The 13,483-nt window shown below is 35.2% G+C and overlaps 1 protein-coding gene across 8 annotated transcripts in view; it reads left to right on the plus strand.

Annotated features, from left to right (window-relative positions):
- The window catches only part of LOC106882018 (SPATS2-like protein), a 130,091-nt gene that overhangs the window by 49,313 nt on the left and 67,295 nt on the right, over window positions 1–13,483 (plus strand). The window contains exon 1 of one of the 8 annotated variants that reach the window (XM_014932568.2): window positions 816–942. The exons of the other annotated variants lie outside the window; for them this stretch is intronic. The gene's annotated coding sequence lies outside the window, so the exon portion shown is untranslated. Of the gene's footprint in view, window positions 1–815; window positions 943–13,483 lie in introns of those variants that run through there. 8 annotated transcript variants of the gene reach the window in all.

A 13,483-nucleotide genomic window follows, 5' to 3' on the forward strand; every position in this document is an offset into this window, starting at 1 on the left:
GGGGAGGGGGACAGTCGATTAGATCGACACCAGTACACAACTGGTACTTAGTTTATCAACCCCGAAAGGATGAAAGGCAAAGTCAACCTTGGTGGAATTTGAACTCAGAACGAAAAGACAGACGCAATATTGCTAAGCATTTTGCCTGGTGTGCTAACATTTCTTAATTCTTTATTGCCCACAAGGGTTAAACATAGAGGGGACAAACGAGGACAGAGAAAGGGATTAAGTCGATTACATCGACCACAGTGCGTAACTGGTACTTAATTTATCGACCCTGAAAGGATGAAAGGCAAAGTCGACCTTGGCGGAATTTGAACTCAGAATGTAACTAACTAATAAAAGGTAACAGACAGAACTATAGTTATTCTTGAACCCCAGGGAATCCCTAGTGAGCGTACCTATAATCAAAGCCTTTCCACACAGCCATACCAACGCATAAACGATTTAAAAACTTTTTATCAGATAGTTTTCCTGCTTTCTTTGATAACCAGTAAACAATTGCTGACGAGAGGTAAATTCCAATTGAATCAGACATTCTTTTAGCTTATGTCATTTAGTGAAAATCGTTGGGTTTTACCTGAATAGTCAACAATTTTCCGGTGTGGACAGCACATCAGGAAATGGGGAGAACAGGTTTTGGGAGGGGATGCTTTTTTTTATATTAAAAAAAATTTTGTTTTTACTTTCTTTTGTTCTTCACTCCTCTCTTAACTCAATCATGTGACCGTTACATAAATTTCATATATCCGTATTTGATGACATAAAAGGCACAAAGGCTCATTGGACACACCCCAGTTTTTTTCAGCACTGCATATTCAGAGAAAAAATGTTTTTAGTGCTTGTACTAAAGCATGTAATATTTAAGGTCATCCTGCAGTAGTTCTCAAAGCATTACAAAAATACCTCAGCTACAACAGAGAACATTACTGTATATAAAAAGTAAGCATTTCGTCTGCCTTTACATTCTGAGTTTAAATTCTAATGAGACTGACTTTGTCTTTCATCCTTTCGAGGTTGACGAAATAAGTACCAGTCATGCATTGGGGTTGATGTAGTTGACTAACCTCTCTCCCAAAATTTCAGGCCTCTTATTGTGTTTTTTTAACCCACTGCCATGAAAATGTTGTAATAATTTGCTTTATATAAATTTTCCTCGTAAATTTTTGATTTTTACCTCGATTTTCCCCAAGTTTATGGTACTTAACCCTTTTGATACCAGCCTGCCTAGGACTGCCCCAGGTTCCATGACCTAAACTTGCTATTTTAAGGTGATCTAAGTTATAATCTTCAATCAAAATTTTATGCTAATTTGTTCCAGACCCCAGCTTAATAATGAGAAAGTTGTTTTACTAAATACTTCATTATTTAAAAATTTAATTGAAGCAAAAGCAGCATATGTTGACAAAAATATGGTAACAAAAGGGTTAATTTACACAGAGATACTGTGTTTTGAGTTCAAATACCTTTGATCAGGAATTTTATCTTCCATCCCACCAGGGTTGAAAAATTAAGTAGCTATACTTGAGCCAATGAGTGAACCTTCATGCAGATACTTGACTTGCTAGTAATAATAGCTAAAGCTCCCTCAAATTGCACCTATTATCCCACAAAGTGACAGACACATTGGATAACATCATGCTTGCAATATGTCTGGATAAAAGGCGGCCAACTTTGTCTTTCATCCTTTTGATAAAATAAGTACCAGTTGAGCACTGGGGTCGATGTAATCGACTCCCCCCACCCCTCAAAGTTGCTGGCCTTGTGCCAGAATTTTATAAGAAAATTAAGAGAAAAGGCTGAGAAATTTATTTTAAGATATAGAAAAGTAACTTATGGAAGTCATTAACTGAAATTATCCTGATATGAATAATTCTTTGGAACTGAATTTAATCTGTGGTTTTCTGTTTGTGACCTACTGTTACCAACACGATATTGAAGTACTGGGAAGTATTTATGTGTGTGTGTGTGTATATGTATATATATACACACACACACACACACACACACACACACTAATAAGTATTCATGTGTATGCAATATGTATTAATGCATATACACAATAATGTGTGTTTATTTGTATACACTAAGAAATATTTATGTGTATATACTTGTATGTATTTGTATGTATTCAGCAAGATGTATTTATGTGTATATACTTGCATTCATTAATGTGTATACACTAATATATATATTTATGTGTATACATTAACATGTATTTATGTGTATATGCTAATATATATACTTATGTGTATAAAATAGGATGTATTTATATGTATACATTAACATGTATTTATGTGTATACACTAATATATATATATATTTATGTGTATAAAATAAGATGTATTTATGTGGAAACATTGACATGTATTTATGTGTATATATTTGCATTTATTTATGTGTATACATTAGTATGTATCTATATATCATGATTTTTTTTTTATGGGGATATAGTTTCAGCATTCCTGTAAAATATTTTTGGGTCCTAACCCTTAATTAAAAACATTTGGGATTGACAGCCAAAGAACCCCAGTATCAACTGAGTTTGGTTTCATTCAGTTTTGATAAATTCAGGATCATGTATTCTCACTAACTAGATTTTATAATATATCTGGAAATAATCGTTTTTTTTTTTTTTTTTTACTGCTTTCATGGATTCCCATGACACTCTGTCATCATCCAATTACGAATTATTATGAATATGAATTGGGAATTTGAGTCATAGTGACTCTTTCATTAGCTGATTACACAACCATGGACGCCACCCCTGTGGAGTTGCAGTTACTCTCTTGATAGAGTTTGGGGATCCTGACGATTGATCTTCTAGGATTCCTTCACCCAGCATCGATATAAAAAGAAAAAATACTACTACTACTACTACTACTACTACTACTGCTGCTGCTGCTGCTGCTACTACTACTACTACTACTACTACTACTACTACTACTACTACTACTACTACTACTACTACTACTAATAATAATAATAATAATAATTGTTGTAGACTAATTGATTTAAGTAATCCCACTGGTAAAAATATATCTGTAAAGGAATTTGGCAAATTAGGTAAATATAAAGACCTGGAAATTGAAGTACAAAAGATGTGGCATCTTAAAGCAAAAATTGTTCCTGTTATTGTAGGTGCTGTAGGTATGATAAAAAATGTGATGTCAGAAATATCTAGACAACATCCCAGGAGAACCATGTCTCAGAGAAATCCAAAAGACTGTGCTGACAAGTACTGCCACATCTTTAGAAAAACCCTATCAACTTAAATGTTTGTGTTGTGTTACATGGAGTTATTTTGCTACTGCCCTGGCTACTTCACCTCCCCAAGCTTTCAGTTATTCTGTAACATCCTTCATTTGCCCTAGGGTGCTGGGTGTGTCTTGACAAGTGAATTCAACAAACATGCATATTAAAAGTAAATAACAACAACAACAATAATAATAATAATCCTTTCTACTATTGGCACAAGGCCTGAAATTTGTGGGGAGAGGGTAACTTGATCACATCGACCCCAGTGTTTCACTTGTACTTAATTTATTGACCTCGAAAGGATGAAAAGCAAAGTCGAACTTGGTGGAATTTGAACTTAAAGCATAAAGATGGATGAAATGCTGCTAAACATTTTGCCTGGTATGCTAATGATTCTGCCTGCTTGCCACCTTTAATAATAATAATAATAATAATAATAATAATAATAATAATAATAATAATCCTTTCTGTTATATGCACAAGGCCTGAAATTTTGGGGGTTTGGTATAGTTGATTACATTGGCCCCAGTGCTCAGTTGGTACTTATTCTGTAGACCTTGAAAGAATGGAAGCAAGTTGACTTTGGTAGAATTTGAACTTGGAACATGAAGCCAGAGAAAATAGCAAACACTTTCCATCTATGAAATTGCCTCACAAGACATTGGTTGGCCTGGAGGTACAATAGTAGAAGACACACCTGTCCAAGGTGCTGTACAGTAGGAATGAACCCAAAACCATGTGGTTTCAAAGCGAGCTTCGTAACCACCACACAGCTGTTAAAATCATTTTGTAGCATCTAAGTCTTTCAACAAGACGTTCAAACTGAATGAAATAATCACTCACTGCTGTCTCCCATGGACTTTGATATTGTTCAAATGCCACAAATGATTTATATGCAATAAATATTAATTAGTTTAGATCTAATCTCTACCATCAGCATTTAAGATGGTAATCCATTTTGCAGTACAGCCTCTGTGTCTTTTTTTAGAGCACAATTGGGGAGCTGTCTTTATGAGTTATAAGCTGATCAATAATTTCCAAGTTTGCTCTTCTTTCCTTGAGGGTTCCTCATTTTCAGGTTTTAGCTGAGGTAGCACAAGTAATTTCAAATCCATTTCGTATTTATTAATCATTGTTCTGCTACCAACGTTGAGCAAAAACCAACAACACTTGCAAACATAGGAAAAGCAACATATTATATTTGATCATATACTAGATGTGCCCTGAGGGTGGGAAGCTGGCAGAATTGTTAGCATATCAGGTTAAATGCTTAGCAGTATTTTGGCTGTCTTTACATTCTGAGTTCAAATTCTGCTGGGTTTTACTTTGTTTTTCATCCTTTTGGGGTTGCTAAAATAAGTACCAGTTGTGTACTGGGGTTAATTTAATATCTCATTTGTGCATGCTACTACTTCTGGCACTCTGTTGGCTACGGCAATGAGGGTTCCAGTTGATCTGATTAATGGAACAACCTGATCATGAGATTAACGTGCAACTGACTGAGCACTTCACTGATATGTGTACCTTTAACGTAGTCCTCAGAGAGTTTCAATGTGATTCACAGAATGTGGACAAGGCTGGCCCTTAGAATTATAAGTACAACTCATATTTGTCAGCAGAGTGAACTGGAACAATGTGAAATAAAGTGCCAGAAATTGAACTCACGACCTTACGACTGTGAGCCTAACCATTAAGCCACATACCTTCACATGCCATGGTTACAGATGATAGCAGTAGTTTGCTAACTGAACTGGTTGGTTCTGGTCATTGACAATTTGTTGTCTGTTTAGCTGCTCAGCATCTAGTGATATTCACCATTGATTCAATAAGATTCGTTTGCTGAAATAGTTCACATCCACCATACTGTATCCCAAGATTTCAATGTGCCCTGCTTTGAGCAGTTACTTTCTGTTTAACCCATAGCTGGGATCCTGATAGGTGCTTCTACTTCGGGACAGAGCAGACCTGGAAACAATAGGAGCTAAGAGGAAGTTCAATACACTACAATCCCTGGAACTATGGAGCCAGGGCTCTGTTACTGGATGCAGTTTAAAGGCATGGCTGCATGGTAACTAGCATGCTTCCCAACCACATGGTTCTGGGTTCAGTCCCACTTTGTGGCACCTTGGACAAGTGTCTTCTGTTATAGCCTCAGGCTAACCAAAGCCTTGTGAGTGGGTTTAGTAGACAGAAACTGAAAGAAGCTCATCATATATGTGCATGTATATATGTGTGTCTATGTTTGTGTGTCTTTGTGTCTGTGTTTGTTCTCCACCATTGCTTGACAACTGGTGTTGGTGTGTTTATGTATATATCCATATACTGGATGTGCCCCGAGGGTGGCGAGCTGGCAGAATCGTTAGCATGCCAGGTTAAATGCTTAGCAGTATTTTGCCTGTCTTTACATTCTGAGTTCCAATTCTGCTGAGTTTAACTTTGTTTTTCATCCTTTTGGGTATCTTAGTGGTTTGGCAAAAGAGGCCAATAGAATAAGTATCATGCTTAAAATATATAAAAAAAAAATGTATAGGGGTCGATTCCTTTGACTAAAAATTCTTCAAGGTGATGTCCCAGCATGGTTGCAGTCTAATGATTGAAACAAAAAAAAAAAAAAAAAGATAAAAGATATGAAACCTAAAAACACAAAGCTCTTAAATGCTGCAACATTACATGAGTTTGCTCTGTGGCATTGTTAGTCAAGCAACTAAGACGAACAAGTGAAATATTCTCAGCTGATACATGGCCATAATATGTCAATTTATTTTTTTGTTCTAATGTTGAAAAATGTGACTATATTAATTTAACTCTGTTGATACCAGCCCACCTGAGACTGTCAGTGGTTCTATGATACAAACTTGCTATTTTAAACTGATCTCAATTATAATTGTTCATTAAAATTTCATGTTAATTTATGTTTGAAACACCAGCTTAATTAAGACAAATTTATTTTACTACATTCTTAATTATTTTCAAGCTTAATTGAAACAAAAGCAGCGCATTTCAACAAGAATACGGGAAACAAAAATTTAAAAATTTATTTCTGTGATAGTTTTGTTTCACAGTGATACAGTAAAAACAGAAACTGCACACAATAAACTATTTCTTACTTGCTTAAAAATCCTGATTTAATATTAAACTCAGATAATTAGCATCATGGAGTCTGTTTTATATTAGTTTTAAACTGATTTGTTTAACTGAGAAAGGCAATAATAATAATAATAATAAAAGCTCAATTATTGTGTGACCAGTTTAATACATCGACATAGAAAATGGAATGACACATCTGTTAATTAGCATCTAATAAAAATGAAGTTTGTTCATTTACCATTGCTGTTTATTTTAATTATTGCAATGTGTTTAATCTTAACATATATTGGATCTCAAATATATACCAAATATTGGATTAACCTTTTAAACACCCAGTTGTTCATACAAGTTAAATGAATAATAGTTACTATAGTAAGAGAACAAGTGCAAGATCATTGAATTAGAAAAAGCATAACTTGCAAGAATTTAGAATATATTAGATCTTGCAATTATTTTAGAGTACACTTTAAACAATGAGATATTCATAAAGGTTTGAGCATTTATTATGAAATATATTGGTTTCAAATTTTGGTACAAGGCCAGCAATTTTGAGGGAGCGAGGTAAGACAATTACATCAACCCCAGTATTCAGCTGGTACTTACTTTATTGACTCCCCAAAAAATGAAAGGCAAAGTTGACCTCAATGGAATTTGAACTCAGAATGTAAAGATGAACAAAACGCCACTAAGCATTCTGCCCAGATTTCTAATGATTCTGCCAGCTTACTGCCTCATTTGATATGAAATATATTTGAGTTTGGAAGTATTTTGAGGGTTCACTTTCACCCTTCCATGTTTAAACTGGTTGTATCCAGCCCAAATGTTCAACCTGTTTTATGCTCAAATCTGCCAGACCCTACCCTACAATGTCATTCTAAAAATAAACAATTACATCATTGAAATCACAAAGCTATGAGGTAATGCATGTTTAATTCAAAACAATGTGAATAAATATGCATTAGATTTGATAGAGTTATCTGAATGCTAAAGAGTTAAACATCCAATCAGTCATGAAAGTTCAAGCATTTAATATAAATATACTGGTTCTTGGAAGTATTTTAGGGTACCCCTTAAACACATAGCTATTCATAAAAGTTTAAGTATTTAATATAAAATGTATTTGAGCTTGGCAGTGTTTCAGAATTTTCCTGAAACAGCCTGTCATTCATAAGAGTTCAAAGTAGTACTATAGTGCTATAATAGTAATATAGCATTTAGTATTGGGGCCCTGCAAAAGTTGGGAGGACCCTGAAATATTGGGAAGACCCTGAAAATATGGGTCCCAAAAGACATGATTAAACTGGTGCTATGTATAGTAGATATTTGGAATTGAAACTATCAGTAAATGGAGGTTTTGATAAATATTTAGAGTATTACCTAGTTTTAACCTATCTCTGTCAAAGAATCAAATATTTATTGCCCAGAAATTTGGCTGGTTGCTAAACATTAACATTTTTATGTATTTCTCTTTCTTTTAGTGCTTTGTTTTTCCATTAGTTGTTCATCTTTCATTTTTCTAGCCCTTCATCTTCTAGTTCTGCTTCACAGGTTACTAGACTTTTGCAATAATTTCACAGAAAGCTTTTTTTTTTTTCTACCTACAGATAGGTAAAGGGAAATTTGTATAGAAAGTGTATTTTTCCCCAAAGATACAGTACTTTAGTGGAGTTGGACTTCAGAAGCATCAACTAGTAGTCTTGTATCTTTAGAGGCCATTCAGATATTTGTGTCTACATTTGACTCTTTGATTCCATAAACTTGTCTGCTGCAATGATAGCAGCAGCCGCAGCAACAACAGCAACAACAAAACAAACAGTGTGATATCCACTAGAATTTTGCTTGTTGTGAAACCATATGTAAACTGGTAAAAAAAAAAAAAAATATAAATCCTTTAAAAAAAGCGACTGTGTGTAAATCCATTAAAATGTGTGTGTGTGTGTGTGTGTGTGTGTGTGTGCGTGCGTGCGTGCGTGTGTGTATGTATAAAATAATAATAAACAGAAAACAGGTGTGGTATTCAATGCTTTATTAGACATAGACGTGTTTCAGCAGAATGCCGAAATAATTACATAACAGTTATAGAAACATTATGCAGTCATGCACTTCACCTCATTAGTGTCCTGCATGAGGTTGATGCCCCACATTGTACTACATTGCATACTGGAGTGGGTTATGGGACCAACTACTGAGCCCATTTGGTTGCGTGTTGCACTTTACTGTGTACCTCTTTTTATATCTTTTATGCTTGAAAGCAATTGTATTGATTCTAGTGGTGAATGCTGGACTACACACCACTACACACATACACATACTTACACATGTATCTATCTCTCTCTCTCTCTCTCTCTCTCTATATATATATATATATATATATATATATGATGTTTGGCTCTAATACATTTTCTATCTACCAAATTTCTCTGACAATTATTAAATAACATGAGGTGATGGAAGGAATGGGAGGAGACCCTTGCCCAAGGTGGTAGCTGTGCAGTAGGGTCAAACCGAGAACTATGTGAGAAGTAAACTTCTTAACATGATGTCTGTGTCTCCATCAACATGGTTTACAGTGTTTTTAGATTTGTACAGCAACCATTGTTAAGTGCAGCAAAAACAATTATGGATTTTAAAAATCTGCAAGAAAAAAAATACAAACAAAGAAAACAAAAACAGAACAGAAATAATTGCAATTTTAATAAATTTCATTTATGAAAGAGAAGAAAAAAAATTATCTCATTTTTAGAAGTCTGCTTTCTTTATACATGAGAATAATGTGTGTGTGTGTGTGTATATATATATATATATATGAAATATATATATGAGAATAATGTGTGAAAAAAGATATATGTATATATATGTATTTTTTTCATATATTATTCTCAATTCTGTCTTATTTATTCGACAATATTTTAATTTTTGTTTTTTTTTTCTGACTTTTCATCTAATTTTCTGGTGTCTGTTGATTATTTTCAAAATTACTCTCCTAAAATATATTACTGTTATTATTATTATTATTATTATTATTATCATGTAAGGTGGTGAGCTGGAAGAATTGTTAGCACACTTGACAAAACGCTTGGTGGCATTTCATTCACATTATGTTCTGAGTTCAAACTCTACTGAAGTCAACACTGTCTTTCATCCTTTTGGGGTCAATAACATAAGTACCAGTCAAGTACTGGAACCCAATGTGTTCTGACTAGCCTTGTGCCTATAGCAGAACATCCTCCCAAATTTCAGGCCTTGTGCCTATAGTAGAAAGGATTATTATTATTATTATTATTATTATTGTTGTTATCTCCAATATCGGAAGCAGATAGTCAGGACATGTTGTTCAAATACAAAATGATTACATTCTGAAAATTCTTTTGTATGACCAACAAACAGAGGGGTTCCACAGTAAAGGAAGACTCCCTTTATAAGGACAAGTTGAAACATTCTCTAAAATACAGCTTAATGTAACCCCTTGGGAAAGTTATTGCCTTGATCAATCAAAGTGGTGTAAAATGTGTCATGATGCATCTAAGCAATTTGAGTTCAAGGAGCTGAACAATAAAATAACTTTATGCTACAATCAACAGACACTGTTGTCCAATCCCAGGTAAAATCAAAATCGTCATCGTCTCCATTGTGACTTCAAAAGCAAAATCCATACCTGGACTTGAATTATATTCACACAACCATTGTAAAAAGATGCAGCATCTTTTATGTTTAATCCTTTTTTAATTCTTTTTTTCAAGCACTTATGTCAAAATTGACAAGAGTGACCCATTTATTATTGCTTGGGCAATGAACTGGCAGAATTATCAGAACATTGTAATAAAAATGCTCTGTGGTCTGTTTTCTGGCTCATTGCATTGTTTGATTTCAAATTCTGCCAAGGTCAACTTTGCTTTCATCCCTTTCATCTGTGTGTGTGTATATGTGTTTCTATGACAAAATTGACTGGAGTCTACTGTCATTGTCATATATCCATGAGCCAATATGAGACCCTGTATATAGTAGCTCAGCCTGCTAGAAATAGTGACCAAATCTCCTTCAAATCATACCTAACCATTAAAGAGAAACAAAAACAAAGAAGATATTGAATAATGCAATCTGGGGTACCCAGTGCTTGAGAAAAAAACGTCTCAATGGTCACAGCAGTGAATGGTCTTTGATCATTCAAGGTTGACTCAAATGACACAGTCTATAGTTGGGTACATCAATGTCTTGTTAAGCTTGATTTATGTATTGATCAGAATTGTTAAATCATCATCATCATCATCATCATCGTCATCATCATCATCATCATCATCACTTCTATTTATGTAAGGTACAAGTGTGGCTATGTAGTTAAGAAACTTGTTTGTCAATCATGAAGTCTCAGGTTCATTCTCACTGTAAGGCACCTTGGGCAAGTGTCTTCTATTAGTCCGGGGCCAACCAAAGCCTTGTGAGTAGATTTGGGAGACAGAAACTAAAAGAAGTCCATTGTGGATGTGTGTACATGCATGCACATCAGCACACACACATGCATACGCACACACACACACACACACACACATGATGATGATGATGATAGTTCAAAGAACAAAAGATCAAAGAAAAAAACCAAACTCCATTAGACAAATGTCTTCTGTGTGTCTAAGTGGTATTACACCTACTTTAAACCCCCTGTTATAGGTAAAATAAGGACCAGAAATATACTATTATCTTACCTTTTTATCTTTTACTTGTTTCAGCCATTGGACTGTAGCCATGCTGGGGCACTGGCTTGATGGGTTTTAGTCAAACAGATTGACCCCCAGGACTTATTTATTTCTGTCTGTCTCTGATTCTTTCTTTGTTTTATACACATACAGCCATACATGACCAGCTTCCACACAATTTCCACGTACCAAATTCACTCACATGGCATTGGTTGGCCCGAGGCTATTAGTAGAAGACATGGCCAAGGTTCTGTACTCTGGGATTGAACCTGAAACCATGTGGTTGCAAACTGAACTTCTTAACAACCTAGCCATGTTCTACATTTGTAGTCTCAACCACACAGCTGTGCCTGATTCAATGTGGTTTTTCTTTTGTTTTTGACAAAGTTCACAGAGAATTTTTTTTTTTTTTCCTAGAGATAGGTGGTTATTGATCAGCCAATATGGAAGTTAACGATCAAAAGACTTGCTCTGTGTGTAATGATGAAAGAATACCTGAAACAACAAAGTGTTCTAATCAGTCCTCCCGTGGGGGAGGGAATGGGGAGCTGAAGGTAGACATTAACATTAAATTACAACACTTGATAGACTTTCTAGGTTCATTGATTTATCGGCCAACGTGAGATGTCATAGTTTATAATGTATGATTGATCTGATGTTTTGTCCTTTGCTCGTTTGATTTTGTTGATAATTCACTAAAGTCTTTATGTAAAAGTAAGCTTGTCCACAATATCAATTATTGTGTCTGATGGTGTTTAAAATACACTATTCTTTTTTCCCTAAAATATAAAAAAAAGACCCACCCTAGGTCCGATATGTGAAGTTGGGCCTCTTGCAAGCTTTAATGTACTAAAACCGTTTTTTTTCTTCTTGAATATGCCTGCTGGTGCTGCTGCCATGTAAAAAGCACCTGCACCAGTGCCACGAAATAAACACCTATGCTGGTGCCATGTAACAAGCATCTGTACTGGTGCCACTTAAAAAGCATTTGTGCCAGTGCCATGTGAGAAACACCTGTGTTGGTGCCATCTAAAAGCACCTGTGCCTGTTTCACATAAAATGCACTTGTACCGGTGTCATAGAAAAAGCACCCAGTACCCTCTGTAAAATGGTTGGTGTTAGGAAGGGCATCCAACTGCAGAAACCATGCCAAAAACAAGCAACTGGAGCCTGGTGCAGTGTGCAACTTTGCCAGCTCTGGTCAAACTGTCCAACCTATGCCAGCATGGAAAACAGATGTTAAATGATGATGATGATGATGATGTGCTGCTGAAATTAGGTTGCTTCTTATATGCTCATGCATCTTGTATGCTATCAAATACAGCGTGAAAATTCAGGACGGATCTGACCTGTACAAAGACCATATTCACTGCTGTTTATCATTGAGAAAGTTTCTCAGTTTAGGTAAAATGGGTTTAAAAAACACCAACAGTCATTCCAAAGCACTCCCCTGGCAGAAGCGGTGAATGCATTTCTAGCTTCTTTGCTATCATCTGCACCTTGTACAGCAAGAGAGACAACCATGAAATGACATTCAGAATATTGTTTTCTGCAATCTGACAACATGATTTGATTTGAGACTGAAATGAAGTCACTCAGATGAGATAGAAAATATATTGTTATTAAAAAAAGACCTTTTAATTTATATTAGGAGTCTGTGTAATAACTAGCTTGCTGTATAACCTGCTTACAGTGTTTGCCTTTCTCTTTTAGTAAATACTAGCAAGCTCACTGGCAAAATATTTATAGAGTTGATTTGCTTGTTGCATGGACATGACTAATGATAATTAATCAACAAACTTGATTAACTTTCTCGAATATCTAAAATGAAACTTTAACTTCATTCCATAGTTATTTCGAAAACAAGCATAAAATATATAACCATGCAACCAAGCCCCAACCCTCCAAAAACACTGGCCTTTGGCCTAAATTTGAAACCATTGTTGTTACTGTTATCTTAATAAAATTTATTACGATATTATTATGGCTGGCACAGTTGGTAATGTACTGAGCAGTGATTAATTTTGCTGATTAACGACCAAGTTCAAATCCTGTCAGTGAGTTTCAACAATGTTTCCTTTTTTTCCCACCATTGGTCTGCAGCAGATCATCATCATCATCATCTAGCATCTGCATGGATTAGACGGTTTGACTGGAACTGGTAAGCCGGAGAGCTGCACCAGGCTCCAGTCTGATTTGGCATGGTTTCTATGGCTACATGCCCTTCACAATGCCAACCAATCCAAGAGTGTAATGGGTGCTTTTTACATGTTACCAGCATGGGTGTCATTTACATCACACTGGCAATGGCCAGGCTACAGTTGCTCCAACGTATCATCTATATGTGTGTGTGTGTGTGTGTGTGTGTGTGTGTACAATTATCATGGCTAACGAATAATTGTTACATATTATATTTACAGATAAATTCCTATATTTACATAATATCG

Source organism: Octopus bimaculoides, chromosome 21 (genome assembly GCF_001194135.2).
Source record: "Octopus bimaculoides isolate UCB-OBI-ISO-001 chromosome 21, ASM119413v2, whole genome shotgun sequence".
NCBI lineage: Eukaryota > Metazoa > Mollusca > Cephalopoda > Octopoda > Octopodidae > Octopus > Octopus bimaculoides.